Here is a 13,704-nt window from a genome sequence, read left to right as displayed (position 1 = left end):
ACATGTAGAAAGGCTAGGATTCTGATCCTGTAGATGGATGTAGAGCTGATGGTGATTTGCATTGATGAAGTAGCATCCTGCTAAGGGAAGCCATTCCATCTCTCAGTTGGTGTAATAGATTCAGACAATAGCCTGTTTTCCCCCAGAAGAATGATAACTCGCATTCACCAAATGTAGGGAACCCCAAGAGGTTGTCTAAATGGGGTCAAGAGATTCTGGACTCTAGGTCTCCCTAGTTTGTGGTAAAAGTTGAGGTGGAAGGGATCTATAACTATCACATTCCTTGAACCAGCTTAGTTTTTAGGTGAATGCAAAAGGATTTTCCAGGAGAAAAAAATAGTTGAAAATGCCCTCAATTAGAATTCCATAGAAGGTTGTAACTTGGTCTGGTAAAAAATATTTTCTTGACTTCAGATCTTTAGACACCTACCTTGCACAGGGCTGAAAAGCTGTTTATACTTGTAGGTGTCAGTATCCTATTCCTAGGTGACCAATTGCTTGGATTTTTAGCTTTGGTTACCACCAAATATTAAGTGTGTAGGATTTTGCTGATGATAGCTGGCAACTGGATGGCCAGAATGCCTTTGGGATGACACATAGGTAAATTGTCTGCAGTGTGTCCGCTTTCTCCTCAGTTCCGTGCCATGCAACAGTTTGTGATGCAATAGTATTTTACACCTGGTATTGAGTGGTTATAGGGCTAGGTTTTTTTAACTGTGGTGGAGCTCACGTTGCAAAGCCATCTTTCATTTGTACTGTCTTTCTGATCCAACAAGCCCATCTCCATCTCCCACTGTTAAGATTTGGTTGCTAACCTAGACAATTTTGCTGGTAGGCTGGCAGCTGCAAATCATCAGTTAGCTGAGGGCACTGTCGGCCTATGTGATTTATGCACTGAGATCTAAATTATATACTGTCCATCGTATGGGTGTGCCAGAGCAGGCACTTTATTTCTTCTCTCTCTCTCTCTCTTTGCAAAGTTGCAAGTTCAGGCTGGCCTTTTAGTGCCTAAGGTGGGGTATAAGAAGTTTTGGTAGCTTACAAGGGGTTTGTGTGTGTGCATACACACATGCATATGTGCATGGAGAAAGGTATCTGGGTCCGACTTATAAAGGACCATCTTCGGACCCTGGTTGGTGAGAAAGAGGCATGAAGGCTTTGATTGGGAGGATGTTCATTTCCACATACCTTTTGGACTTGCTACTTGCTGGTAATGCTTGCTGCTATCCTGTGCAAAAATGTTTTTTGCGAATCCCACCCCCCCTCTGTCTGGACTTGTGTACTTTGTGGAAGATAATTTTCCTTTGCCAAGGGAGTCCTTCCTTGATTTATGGTTTGTAGAATGGTTGTACTTGGCTCATTAGCCTGTGACTGGAATGTCAGAAATACACAGGCTCTCTTCCTCTGAGTGTTTATATGTGTGTGTGTGTGTGTCTTTCTCTCCAGGAATTGCATTCAGTGTGGCTATATTTGAGTGAGCCTTGTTTGCTTTCCTTTTAGCGTAATATATACTCTGCCTGTGTTATTTGAGAGGGTAGTACTGTTTGTTCAAAGGGCCTTAATGAGAATTAATCAAATGAGCAGGAGGAGGGTCAATTCTGGATTGTATTTTTTGTGGAAGGGGAATCTTTAGTTAGTTGTCGAATTTTCAAGCTGGCCTTATTGGAAGGTTGGCCCCTATGGGAGAAAAAAGATGCCAGAATTGCAGGATGAAAACAAAGAAAGAATCAGAACAACACAATGAGGATGTTAGATGATTTGAAGAAGAAGAAGAAGAAGAAACCCTGTAAAGTATGCAAGGGGGTGGGGTTGAGTTCCACAGGATACCACATGAAATAAGCAAAGGAAGTACTAGCTTTTAAAGGGAGCCTCTTTTTGAAAGGTTTGTGTATTGATAGCATCTCGTCTGTCTAGTCTGCTGCTAAAGGGGGAAAGAAAGAGGGAGGGGTGGAAGTTTGGTGCTGCAGGAAATAATAGAGCTTGTCTGGTGGTGGAATGCTTTTTTAAGGGGCTCTCTAGGTAACTTTTCATCTCACTGCACAGAAAGAATTGGTTAAAGGTGCTTTCAGTGAAGGTTTTTGTCACTACGTTCAGCATTCCAGCGCTACTCAAATTAGATCCCATCCCTCCATGATTCTGGTTTTTTTTTTGGTGAGTTTTGAGTTTTTTTGTGAGTACAGAGAGTAAAACTCCCAAACTCAAGAGAATCTTAAAAAATAAATAAATCTGTATTTACTGCACACTTTGTAGATATTTTGTTTTGAGAAGATAGAGGATTCCCAAGTGATATGAACCTATATAAGCTCCATAACAAAAGCTGAATTATCTAAATGAAGGAGCATTTGTTTCAGATTTTGCCTGATCTGCTGTTAGCTCCATTGCAGACCATAGAAGTGTGTCTGAAAATTCCTTAACTGGAAAGACTACAGTCAACAAGCAGACATAAAACAGGGAAGCACAATATGACCCATGTTAATCCATTGAAAACATTGGGACTTAAAGTGCTTAACTTTGGTTGGATGGTGCCCAGGGTTCTCCAACTCTCTAACTGCTCTTTACACACTTGAGATAGGCCATTGGGGAGTCTATTTGAACAGGAATTTTCAAGCTGTTGTCGGACAGCTTTACTTCACCAAAGTTTAAACAGGGGTTTGTTCACAGAAAAGTAAACATAAAGCCCTTTCTCATGATCGCATGAGAGGACTTCTGGGTGGGCGGCAGGGAAGGCAGCAGAAACTCGCCTTTTCCACAGATAATCTGGCTGCCGAGTCTGGGAGGGTCAGTGTATGCGATCCTGCGTGCCCAGATGCTCTGCTGCTTCCACCGGCAGTGTGGAGGTGCAGGGTTTGGGATGCTTTGTCCCAGCCCCGGAAGAACGCGCACAATGTACCGCGCAAAGGTGCATTGTGGGGATATCCCCAGCAACGTCTTGGCGCCCATCAGTGTTGCTGCGTCAGCTGAAAACAGCTGGCGCGGCACACGATCAGGAAAACTGGGCTAAGGGAGTACTCGCTTTCTTAACCTTGTTTAAGAGGCTGGCTCTACAGGTGGCTTTGCATTGAAGCACCACTAGGATTGGGCACGATCCTGGCAGTTGCCACGCACAGCCAAGACTGGGCTTGGCTTTCTTAGCCCGGTCTTGGCTGCTCGTGAGAACAGCCTCATATTCTTCTTTCCACCTCCTCCGCCACCATGCATGTTTAAGGGTAGCTCAGTTAAGATAAAATGTGCCTTCTCACTTGGTCCTCAAGAATATTAGTTAAGATTTTAAAAGTCTTCAGTCTGGACCTTTGGGATATGAAGACTCATCTGCATGTTCTCCTCCCCCCCCCCGAAAATGTGTTGTGGCTTCCACATTTTTCACTTCTGTACAATAACACTGTTGTTCAACATAGAGAAATCTCCAATTCTAAAGTAAATTCAGGGCCACTTCACACATTACACGTTTTTAGGGTGAACTCTCAAAGACGATTTGAGAACCAAACTAAATGTGATGCAAAAACAGCAGGCTGAGGACAGAAGAAGGGAAGTGTGTGTGTGAGAGAGAGAGAGACACAGAAAGTGAAGGCCTTGCTTACCTTCACATTTCACTAAATGTGACATCACTTCTAGAGTCATATTCTGTGTCATTGCTTCCAGACCTGGGGGCCTCCAGATGTTGATGAACTACAACTACATCCCCTGCCACAATAAACTGTAGCTGAGGCTGATCGGAGTTGTACTTCAGCAACATCTAGAGGCCTCCAGGTTGGGAATGATTTTTCTTTGTGAAAGCACCATTTTTCACAATTAAGATGTTTCCAGGTATGGAGTGGAGTTTCTAATGACTGGTATCTAGGTATTGAAGGGTAGGGAAAACAAAGCAATGTGGGTGGGACTCCAAAGAGGCATCAGCATGTAATTATTTGCTGAGGTGAGGAGTCTGGCTGTCTCTTAGTCTCCCCAACTTTGTTATAAAAGTGTTGTGTGCTTTGCTGCATGAAGAGGGTATCTTAAAACAGTGGAAAGAGAGATGATGCATATATATATATATATATATATATATATATATATATATATATATATATATATACACACACACACACACACACACACACACACACACACACACACAAACACCATTTAAGTTAAGTCACGCACCATTTCTCTTTCCCCACTCCCCTCGTTATGCATTTTTAAGTATAGCTGAGTTGAGAGAATAACACACATAATTGGCCTGAAGAATGCAGAAAGGCCTGATGTTTTCTTTAAGGGATGTCTTCTACAGCTACACATACTGAGGCTGTTCTCACGAGCAGCCAAGACTGGGCTAGGTCAGCTAAGCCCGGGCGTGGCTGCCCGTGAGAACCACTGGGAGCTCTGTGGCTCCTGGCAATGCCTTGGTGGCAAACCCACCTAGGAAGTCCACCAGTTCGTTGAGGTTAAGACTGTGAGTGCACCCGTAACCCGGGCTAACTGCTCGTGTGTCAGTGCCGGCTGCTCCCAGCCAGTGCTGACATAGGAGGGGGGACCCTTTACATCAGGGTTTCTTAACCTTGGGCCCCCAGATGTTGTTGGACTACAACTCCCAGAATCCCCAGCCACAAAGGCCATGTCTGGGGATTCTGGTAGTTGTAGTCCAACAACATCTGGGGGCCCAAGGTTAAGAAACCCTGCCTTGCGTGATACATGGTGGGATCTCCTGGGGCCGGGAGGATCCGTCTTTGCACTGCCTGGGGCAGCAGCGGAACATCTGGCCGTGCGATCCATGCGTCCATACCTGGCACCAGAACCGTTTGTGGGGAAGGCGAGCTTCTCTAGCTTTCCCCATTGCCAAGCCCACTCACATGATCGTGAGAAAGGGCTCACTATTTCGTTCTGCTTCATGTGGCTGAAAGTACTCTCCCTGATGAATGGCAGAGGTGTGGATATAGCGTTGCCGAGAGGATGTGGGAGGGTGGCCAGTATGGAATGATGAGAGAAATACACGGGAGAGGGAGAGAGACATGCTGCCCAAGTGTTTCCCCCTCGAAAATAACCAATCTGAGTCTCTCTTTCACTTGCTCTGTTTGCTGTTTTTCTTCCTGGCTTTTCCCAAGCTGCAGCGGTTCCAGCTAATGAATGAGGCTCAGTTCAGGGTGGGAGGAAGATTCGGAGTCTGGAGCCAGTGACTTGATTCTTTTGGCAAGGGAAGAAAAAGAGAGAGAGGGAGAGAGACAGAAAAAAAAAAAATAAAGGAGCTGAATGTGAAAACTTAATCCTGTGGGGGTCCTCACAAAGGAACTGGTTCCACCAGAAGTGACCTTTAATTCACTCGGTGCTGCCCTTTCATGTCATATGTGGCCTTTGGAGAGAAAGGGGAGAAAAAGGAGGGGGGGTGAAAATGTGGGCCTTGAAGGGGAGGAGGGAAAGATCCTGGACTGACTCGCCAAATTGAGTTTTTGGGACTTAGTTTAACTATGTTTTTTTAAAAGGAGGATCTTCCCAAAGGTTAAAAACCTCAACAGAGAAATTTTAGGAGGGAACATGCGGCTTGGATCTATTTCCCCAACCTCTGAGTCTCAGTTAATCCTTTTCTCCGGAGGTAAAACACTCCCTGCTTGCCTCTCTTCTCTCCCACCACCTCCTCCTCCTCCTCCTCTAGCCTTTGTCCATTGCTGTTAGCACCTTTCCCTCCCACTCCATTCATTTGTTGCCTGTTTTCTCTCATTTGGGCAGGGACAGATTTAAACATTACTGTGGACTCCAGAACTGTAATAGTGGAATGAACTTCCCACTCTGTGCAGAACATGGTGGAGTGCTCATTCTGGTTAAACAAACCAGCCTAAGGACCTAATCAAATCTGCTAATCCAAACACAAATGATGCTGTGACATAGCAACTTGACCAAGGCTATTCATGGCCAGACTGGATTTTGGACCAAGGCACTGGTCCTCAGTAGAAGACAGGTTGTTTGGGGGATATATTCTGACCCAGCTGCTCTTGCCTAGAAGATGGTATTACTGGCTGCTGGACAAGCTTGCCCGCAGTTACTTAGGTAGGCACTGTCCCTTTCCCCCTCCAGATCTATCATGTTGTATCTACTATACTTGATGGGCAACATCCAGACTTAGTCATGACTAAGTCCCATTGAAATTAATGGGGCTTCAGTTAATCATGAGTAAATTATCTCACTGATTTCAATGGTGCGTACTCATGATTAACTGGTCTGAATTTTGCCCAGTATTTCTGTGTTAAAAGAAGAGGCTTGTGATTTAGTTGCTGTCTATTTTGTGATCCTTATTTTTTATTCTTTTTTAAAAGACTCCGTGTTTGGAAGAGTAGATCAGACAGATCCAACTTGAGTGCCAGGTTCTCATTTTGAGCCTGGTCCAACACTTCACCTTCAAAGTTGGTGGAGTCTTTCCTTGGTGACTGAATGTGTGACACCATATTTCCTGACTGCATACACTGAAGTATGTCAGTGTTGCATGATCTAGCCAGATGTAATGTGGAGCTGTGTGGAGTATTCTCCCATTTTACTATTTGAGTAGAAACTAGCAATTTTGGTGGAGTATGAAATTTTCCTGAAATGCTTACGCTGAATATTTACCTTCTGAAATCTTGACCAAGACCATTGTTTCCACTGGCAGCTGCTGCTTCCTCTTTCCTAGATAATCAAGGGCGATTGATCCAATCAGGGATCCCATAGTGAACGGGATGACAGTTGTGTAGCCAATTAGATGTGGCTGTGTGATTATGTCACTGGCAAGAAGTTGAGAGTTGGAGTAAATGAGGGCAATGTATATGAATAAGAGAACATTTTCATGAGGATAGCTAAAAAAAATCACTAAAATGAGTAGTTTATCAGCACTGCATTTTCATGAAATTGGCTCAACCCTAGTTCCGTGCAACTAGAAAGACTGTGAGGTCATACACATAATCAGCTTATCTGGAGTCAGAGAGGGTTGACCGGGAGCTAGGCTCCTACCAGTGTTCCCTCTAATTTTTATTATCAGTGATGGAAAGAGTTTTGTTCTGGGCGGCAGTATCAAGAGAGTGTGTGCACATAACACTCTCTCTCTCACACACACATGAACGATGAAATAATAAATTTTTATTAAAAATTTTAAATCTCCCCCCCCCCCCGGTCCCCCACCTCAACATTCTCTGTCCTTGGGCTGTGTGGGGAGGAGTCTCCTGCCACTCACCAGAGCATACAAGTGTTATCCAGTCCCGGAGTGCTGGGATCAGGACTAGTCCCAACGCTTCTCGTGACGGGTTCTACCCAGGTAGGGCCGTCCTAGCCTGGGTATTGCTAGTCGTGAGAACGACCTTTGTATCTATTTCTACCAACACAAGTTAGTCTTAAACATTAATACAGTTTATATTCCTTGCTTAGCACCCATTGTATTTTTAAGGCAGGCATTACTTGTAGAAGCACACTAGACATAATATGAAGAGACCAGGCAATGCAACATGTCCCATGTCTCTCTGCTTCAAACTGGCCTCGTCGAAATTAATGCAAACTTTTAATTCTACTTCAGTTCACCTTTTGCTACAAAATCTCTGAAGGGCAGCTGGCTGCCATTTCATTATGAAATAGCAAATGGGCTTGGAATGTTTCACTATGCCTTTTGATCCCTGCTGGTATCTGTGTCAGCTTTGGAGAGGTTAACTTAAAAAATAAATAAAATTAGAATAGCTTGATAATAGAAGTGCAGCCCTTGACTTTGTCAGTGGCCAATTTCTTCTTTACCTCTCTACCTACACTGTCTATGAATAACTGCACAAGAGAGTGGGTGGACTAGTTTTATTCAGAAAAATATCAATTACATTTCGTCCCTTTCCCTTTTAGTGTAGCTTTATAGCTGGAAAAAGAACGTTGATTTACAATTCAACATTCCATTTAGAATCTCAAATTGAGAAAGTTTCCTGTGTAACTACTAGTGTCTTTTATCTTTAACGTGAGCAATTGGTAATGCTTTAAAAAAAAATCCTATCTTTTATTCAGAATGTATTTAAATCCACAAAACCTCTCTCTCCTTTTCTTAAATATTGCATTGTATGGCATGTTTCATTATTGCTAGAATCGTAAGAGGCTGGTTTTACAGAGCATTAGCTTGTGCTTATGCCTTATTAAATGGCTTACCTAAAAATTCAGGTCTGTCTGCGAAAGGACAAGGTTATCAGGGGTTAACACTAAGATGACAGCAATGGAGTCTTTGAAGTAAAGCAGGCCGCCTGCCAGACTAGCAGGAGCATTGCAGCTCCCCTCACACATCATCTGACCACAGCAATATGTAGCCAAGCCAGCAAAGTGAAGAGAGACTGGATCTTGGCAAACCACCCTGTGTAGTTTTTGGCCTCTGACACTTCATTCTAGCCTTCTGCTCTCTCTGTTAGGTTTTTGATTCCATAGGAAGGAAGGAGGCCACATTTTAGAAGTCTGCAAAATGGCCAGGAGCCTGTTGACAACCTTTCTAGTTGTGTTTGTGAGCAGCCCTCAGAGTATTTACTCTAAAGCAGGCCCACTGATTACGCTGACACAGCTAGGAAAACAGTCATTTTAAGACCTACAGTCAAGCTGTGTGAAAACGGATAGAAAGTTTAAAGTCTTTTTTTTTTTTTTTTTTTGGGACAGGGTATTGTTTTTAAATTCTTAGGAAGTCTATTATATATTCTATAGGAGCTGTGTATTTCAACAAAGCGATTTAAAGAAAACCTAGTCCTCAGTTTCCATAAGGGTTATTGGCAGTACTCCAAGCAGACTCATCTTGATTTCATCCCTATTCAATGACATAGGACTGTTTCAAAACTTTCTCTGTTTCAAACATTTTGCTTTTTGGCCCAAATAGTTGGTAGTGAGTAACTTTGTGAGTAATGCACCATGTGCACGTTGATGCCGTGTGAGTTTTCTAGGGATGTGCGCCAACCCCACACAAAGCTCCCGGGCCCCGCTCCCGAAATGTTCTTGAACCGCAGTTCGTGCACATCCCGAGTGAGTAAGGTTGTGCACACAGCCAGCGTGGTGTAGTGGTTAGAGTGCTGGACTAGGACCGGGGAGACCCGAGTTCAAATCCCCATTCAGCCATGAGTGAAACTAGCTGGGTGACTCTGGGCCAGTCACTTCTCTCTCAGCCTAACCTACTTCACAGGGTTGTTGTGAAAGAGAAACTCAAGTATGTAGTACACCACTCTGGGCTCCTTGGAGGAAGAGTGGGATATAAATGTAATAATAATAATAGTGGGTGGGGGGAGAGGTAGGGATGGCGCATCCCTACGATCTCCACTCTTCTATTTGGTGTGCCACATCACATGCCCACACGGTCCGCACTGCTTCTAGCAGTACAGATCTCCGGAGGCTGGGGCTCATTTTCCTGGCCTCCAGGAATCCCCAAATTTACCACGTGATGAGCATGGATTCCTGGAGGCCAGGAAACTCTGCCCTTTAACCCACGTTAAAGCCTGGAGTCAATTCCCGGTCATGTGGGGGAGGCAGTGCCGGGATTGCCCGCAGTCCTGGCGCTCCACACGAACAACTCAACCCCTGTGAATCGCCTCACTGAGTCTTATTGTTGAATAGCCTCACTGAGCATTATTGCACTATAGGCCAGTGGCATCTGCTTTGCATGTCGAAGGTCCCAAGTTCAATCTCTGGCATCTTCCAGGTAGGTCTGGGAAAGAGTCCCGCTTGAAACCTTAGAGAGCTGCTGCCAGTCAGTGTAGACGGTACTGAACTAGATGGACTAACGGTTTGACTCAGTATAAGGCAGTTTCCTATGTTCCTATCCATTCATCTGTAGTACTGCAATGCATATGGGAGGAGAGCTGGTCTTGTGCTAGCAAGCATGAATTGTCCCCCTTGCTAAGCAGGGTCCACCCTGGTTTGCATTTGAGTGGGAGACTATGAGGTCATTCACACAATCAAAAACTGTGTTCTAGCCAGGTTTGGGAGCTGTGTGTACTCCCAATTTTTGATTGTGTGGAAGCAAGGTTAGAGGAAAACCTGGGTAGCTTTTTCTCCTACCTTGCTTCCACACAATCACTTCTACCCAGATTTTCCTCTAACTTTGCTTCCACACAATCAAAAATTGGGAGTACACACAGCTCCCAAACCTGGGTAGAACACAGTTTTCGATTGTGTGAATGGCCTCTACATGTGAGCACTGTGAGATTTTCCCCCTCAGGGAATGGGGCCTCTCTGGGAAGAGCACTTGAGGTTCCAAGTTCCCTCCCTGGTATCTCCAGATAGGTCTGAGAGAGACTCCTGCCTGTAACCTTAGAGAAGCTGCTGCCAGTCTGTGTAGTCAATACTGAACTGGATGGACCAATGGTCTGACTCAGTACAAGGCAGCTTCCTAGGTTCCTAGGAAACCAATGGAAGGAGTTAAGTCACAACTAACTTAATTGCTTTCTGTGGGACAGCTACAACAAACTAGCTGAATTGCAGCCATTAATAATAAAAGTATGCATTTTGTGGCACTTAAAAAAAATGTTGGCTGTGGTGAGAAGGAAAAGAAAGGCATGTGCTTTATCAGACAGTTCCTGCTATAAAAAATGGTAATTTAAAAAGTGTTTATCTAATACAGTATTTTTTTCTTTCCTGCCTGCTGCATTTGCCTAACAGTTTTATTTTTGCAAGAAAGTTTTAAGTGTTCATAATTTTTAAAATAAAAAAATGCAGTCCCACAGATACACAGAAATATATAGGTTTTACAGGTCTAGTCTGATGGTGTGAGTATAACTTTATTTATGTATCTGCCTGCTAAATAAAATTTGCCCAAAGGAAGTGGTGAGAACTTCATCACGTGAGACAGTTTACTTCTGCATATAAGGGCTGGCAATTGAGCCAGATGGGTAACTTTAAATAGGTGCGGTTGGAGAGAACAGCTAACGTGTTTGCATGAGAGAATTAAAAGAAAGCCTCCATGTTAGAAACTTCTTTGTTCTCTTGCACAACTCCTCAGATGCCCTAATGCAGACACTTTTCTTTCCATTCCCTATTCTCTCAAGAGAATACTGATAGTCTAAGGTGTGGTTTAGACACTTACCTGGGCAGTGAATATTTTCATTTAGTGGGGCACTGGGTATGTCCCCTTCCCCTCAAGTATTCATAACATAAGGCAGGGGTGGGGAACCTTGGCCCTCCAAGGTTTTTGAACTACAACTCCCACCATCCCCAGCCACAATAAGCTGGGGATGATGGGAGTTGTAGTTCAACAACAGCTGGAAGGCCAAGATCCCCCACCCCTGACATAAGGTATGATGGGGGTTCTCCAAGCAGAGGCCTGACCTTTCCTTTTCAAGGGGCAAAAAATTAGGTGGCCATGTATTTTGACCTCTGCATGTGTTCTGTGTCATCCATTGTGTGATATGAGTGATGGGAATGTCTTCAGCTCGATAAGTTTCTGAACCTGTCCTTAAGACACTCACTGGACCCTTGTGGGAATGAGGAAGTGCCTGCGCTGGAACTAGACTTTAGAGTTCACATATGCTATAATATTCACTATCGTTTAATAAACTGGATTCCTAAGACTGCTAACATCATTGTTGCTGCAACCACCTCAGGAAAAATGTCCTCACCCCTCCCCGTGGCTCAAGGAGATGGTGACAAACGTTTCAGAGGCAGAGAAGAAGATGAGAGCAGGCCCTGTCGGACGACAGCAAAACCCCACATTTTCATCTGATCCCCATGAAGCCCTTCATTGAGGCGCCTCACACGATTGCCTCAATGAGGTCTGTGGGCTTAGCCCACTCTCCCCACAGATGATCGGCGGCGGAGCCCTGGGCGGCCGGATCGGCTGCCCACACGACCGCCAGTTCCGCCACGGCGCCAGCAGGGGCTGCAGGGATTGGGGGCCGCCCCCCCCCGGAAGTCTCAGGATGCCTCGCGCACTTGCGGCGACACCCGAGCAAAGAAATGAGGTCAACGGAGCGCTCGCTCCATTAACTCATTTAAGGGGAGGGTGTTTTGGGCAGGCTAGCTGCCTTGGGAGCACCGGGTTTGTCGCGAGCCCAGTGGCTCCCACGAGCACGTGGGAATAGCCTCCCTGTGTTACGTTTCAGAAACTTAACACACTTTTTTCTTCAGTTCCATGAAGTCACTCTTAGTGCCCCTGCCATCTTGGAATCAGAACCATGGGCTTTGTTCTCGTTGCATTTTATTTAGGTTATTTATTGCATGTCACAAGAAGAAGACTTCATTACTGCTTTCAGTGAATGTGTAAATAAATGGGTATATGTGGTCAGCTTCCACTATTGTTCATTCCTGAACCTATCCCCTAACCTTTTCCACATCAATGTTCAGATGGAATATTGTTGAACAATGAGGGCAAAAGTACAACAAATCGATTAGAAATAGTTTATAATAATTGTCTCCTTACCTCTGTTCACATAGTTTTAAAGGATAGCAGTTCCAGGTCTGTTATTATTACCCACACCCTGCACTCACAGAACCCAAGGTATTTACTGGGGAGAACTGAGCTACATTTTGTTGTGCAGACCCAGCCTGATACAGCTCTGATACGAGTACGGATACAATGAATATTTCTATACTGCTTTTCAACAAAAGTCCCCCAAAGTTATAATAAATAAATAAAATGGTTCCCTGTCCCCAAAGGGCTCACAATCTAAAAAAGAAACATAAGATGTCAGCAACAGCCACTGGGGGGATGCTATGCTGTAGATGGATATGGCCAGTTGCTCTCCCCTGCTAAATAAAGAGAATCACTACAAGGGAGGAGAGCTGGTCTTGTGGTAGCAAACATGACTTGTCCCCATAGCTAAGCAGGGTCTGCCCTGGTTGCATCTGAATGGGAGACTTGATGTGTGAGCACTGTAAGATATTCCCCTCAGGAGATGAAGCCGCTCTGGGAAGAGCAGAAGGTCCCAAGTTCCCTCTCTGGCTTCTTCAAGATAGGGCTGAGAGAGATTCCTGCCTGCAGCCTTGGAGAAGCCGCTGCCAGTTTGTGAAGACAATACTGAGCTAGATAGACCAAAGGTCTGACTCAGTATATGGCAGTTTCCTATGTTTGCTCAGTTAGCAGGGCCCGATTCAAGACACATTGCTGATGGGGATTTTTTTCTTGTGGTGGTGGTGGTGGGGGCAAGAAGTTTGTGTCACTTTGCTCTCAGTAATCATAAAAAGATGTTTATTACTTCTGTCATTCAGAGTACACCTCATTTGGACACTCTTTGCACCAGCACAAATTTCCGATTGCTTTGTTTATTCTGTTAGGAGGGTGTAACATGCTCCTGGGTTGTCCACTGTTTTAACTAAGGTTATTCCTGGGTTATCAGGTTTGCACTATCGCGCCCATCTCCACTTCTGCTGTGAGGGTGGTTTTGAAGAACTGCAGGTACCTAACCTTTCAATCCCATCGAACAAATGTTTGGGCCTGGGCCATAGCCTTATCAGACTGTGTGGTTTCAAAAAGATGAGAGTGAAATTCCTACTGGTGCCGTCTTGTAGTGACCTTAGGAGTGAGCCATGTAAAAGAAGATGACAACAGGCCAGGCAGAGGTCACTGCCAACAAGTAGCATCTTTCTGAGCAGGATTGAATGACCCATGCAGAGCAACCTGGCCGTCTGCCTAGTGTCACAAAGTAGCTTCCTTTCCAGTTTATTTTCAGCTCAAGTATATTATTAAGTGCAGTTACATGGCCTTAGTTCAATACGTATTGCACAAAGAAAGTAACGTTCATGTTTACCTCCTTAACTTTTTACCCAAATAGCTTGACATTC

The 13,704-nt window shown here is 44.6% G+C and overlaps 1 protein-coding gene and 1 long non-coding RNA gene across 4 annotated transcripts in view; one reads left to right on the top strand and one right to left on the bottom strand.

The window, feature by feature from the left end:
* The window catches only part of SMAD7 (SMAD family member 7), a 57,834-nt gene that overhangs the window by 15,509 nt on the left and 28,621 nt on the right, over positions 1–13,704 (top strand). The window lies entirely within an intron of this gene.
* On the bottom strand, positions 4,643–12,421 carry LOC128346624 (uncharacterized). 2 transcript variants are annotated; one of them, XR_008317092.1, is made up of 3 exons: positions 12,344–12,421; positions 6,571–6,722; positions 4,643–5,157 (listed from the first exon to the last, which is right to left on the bottom strand). It is a non-coding gene; the product is annotated as an uncharacterized LOC128346624 (long non-coding RNA). The 2 variants fall into 2 exon arrangements; XR_008317091.1 differs by lacking the exon at positions 12,344–12,421 and adding an exon at positions 8,110–8,237.

Source organism: Hemicordylus capensis, chromosome 2 (assembly GCF_027244095.1).
Source record: "Hemicordylus capensis ecotype Gifberg chromosome 2, rHemCap1.1.pri, whole genome shotgun sequence".
Lineage (NCBI taxonomy): Eukaryota > Metazoa > Chordata > Lepidosauria > Squamata > Cordylidae > Hemicordylus > Hemicordylus capensis.
This window is presented reverse-complemented; position numbering and strand designations above follow the sequence as displayed.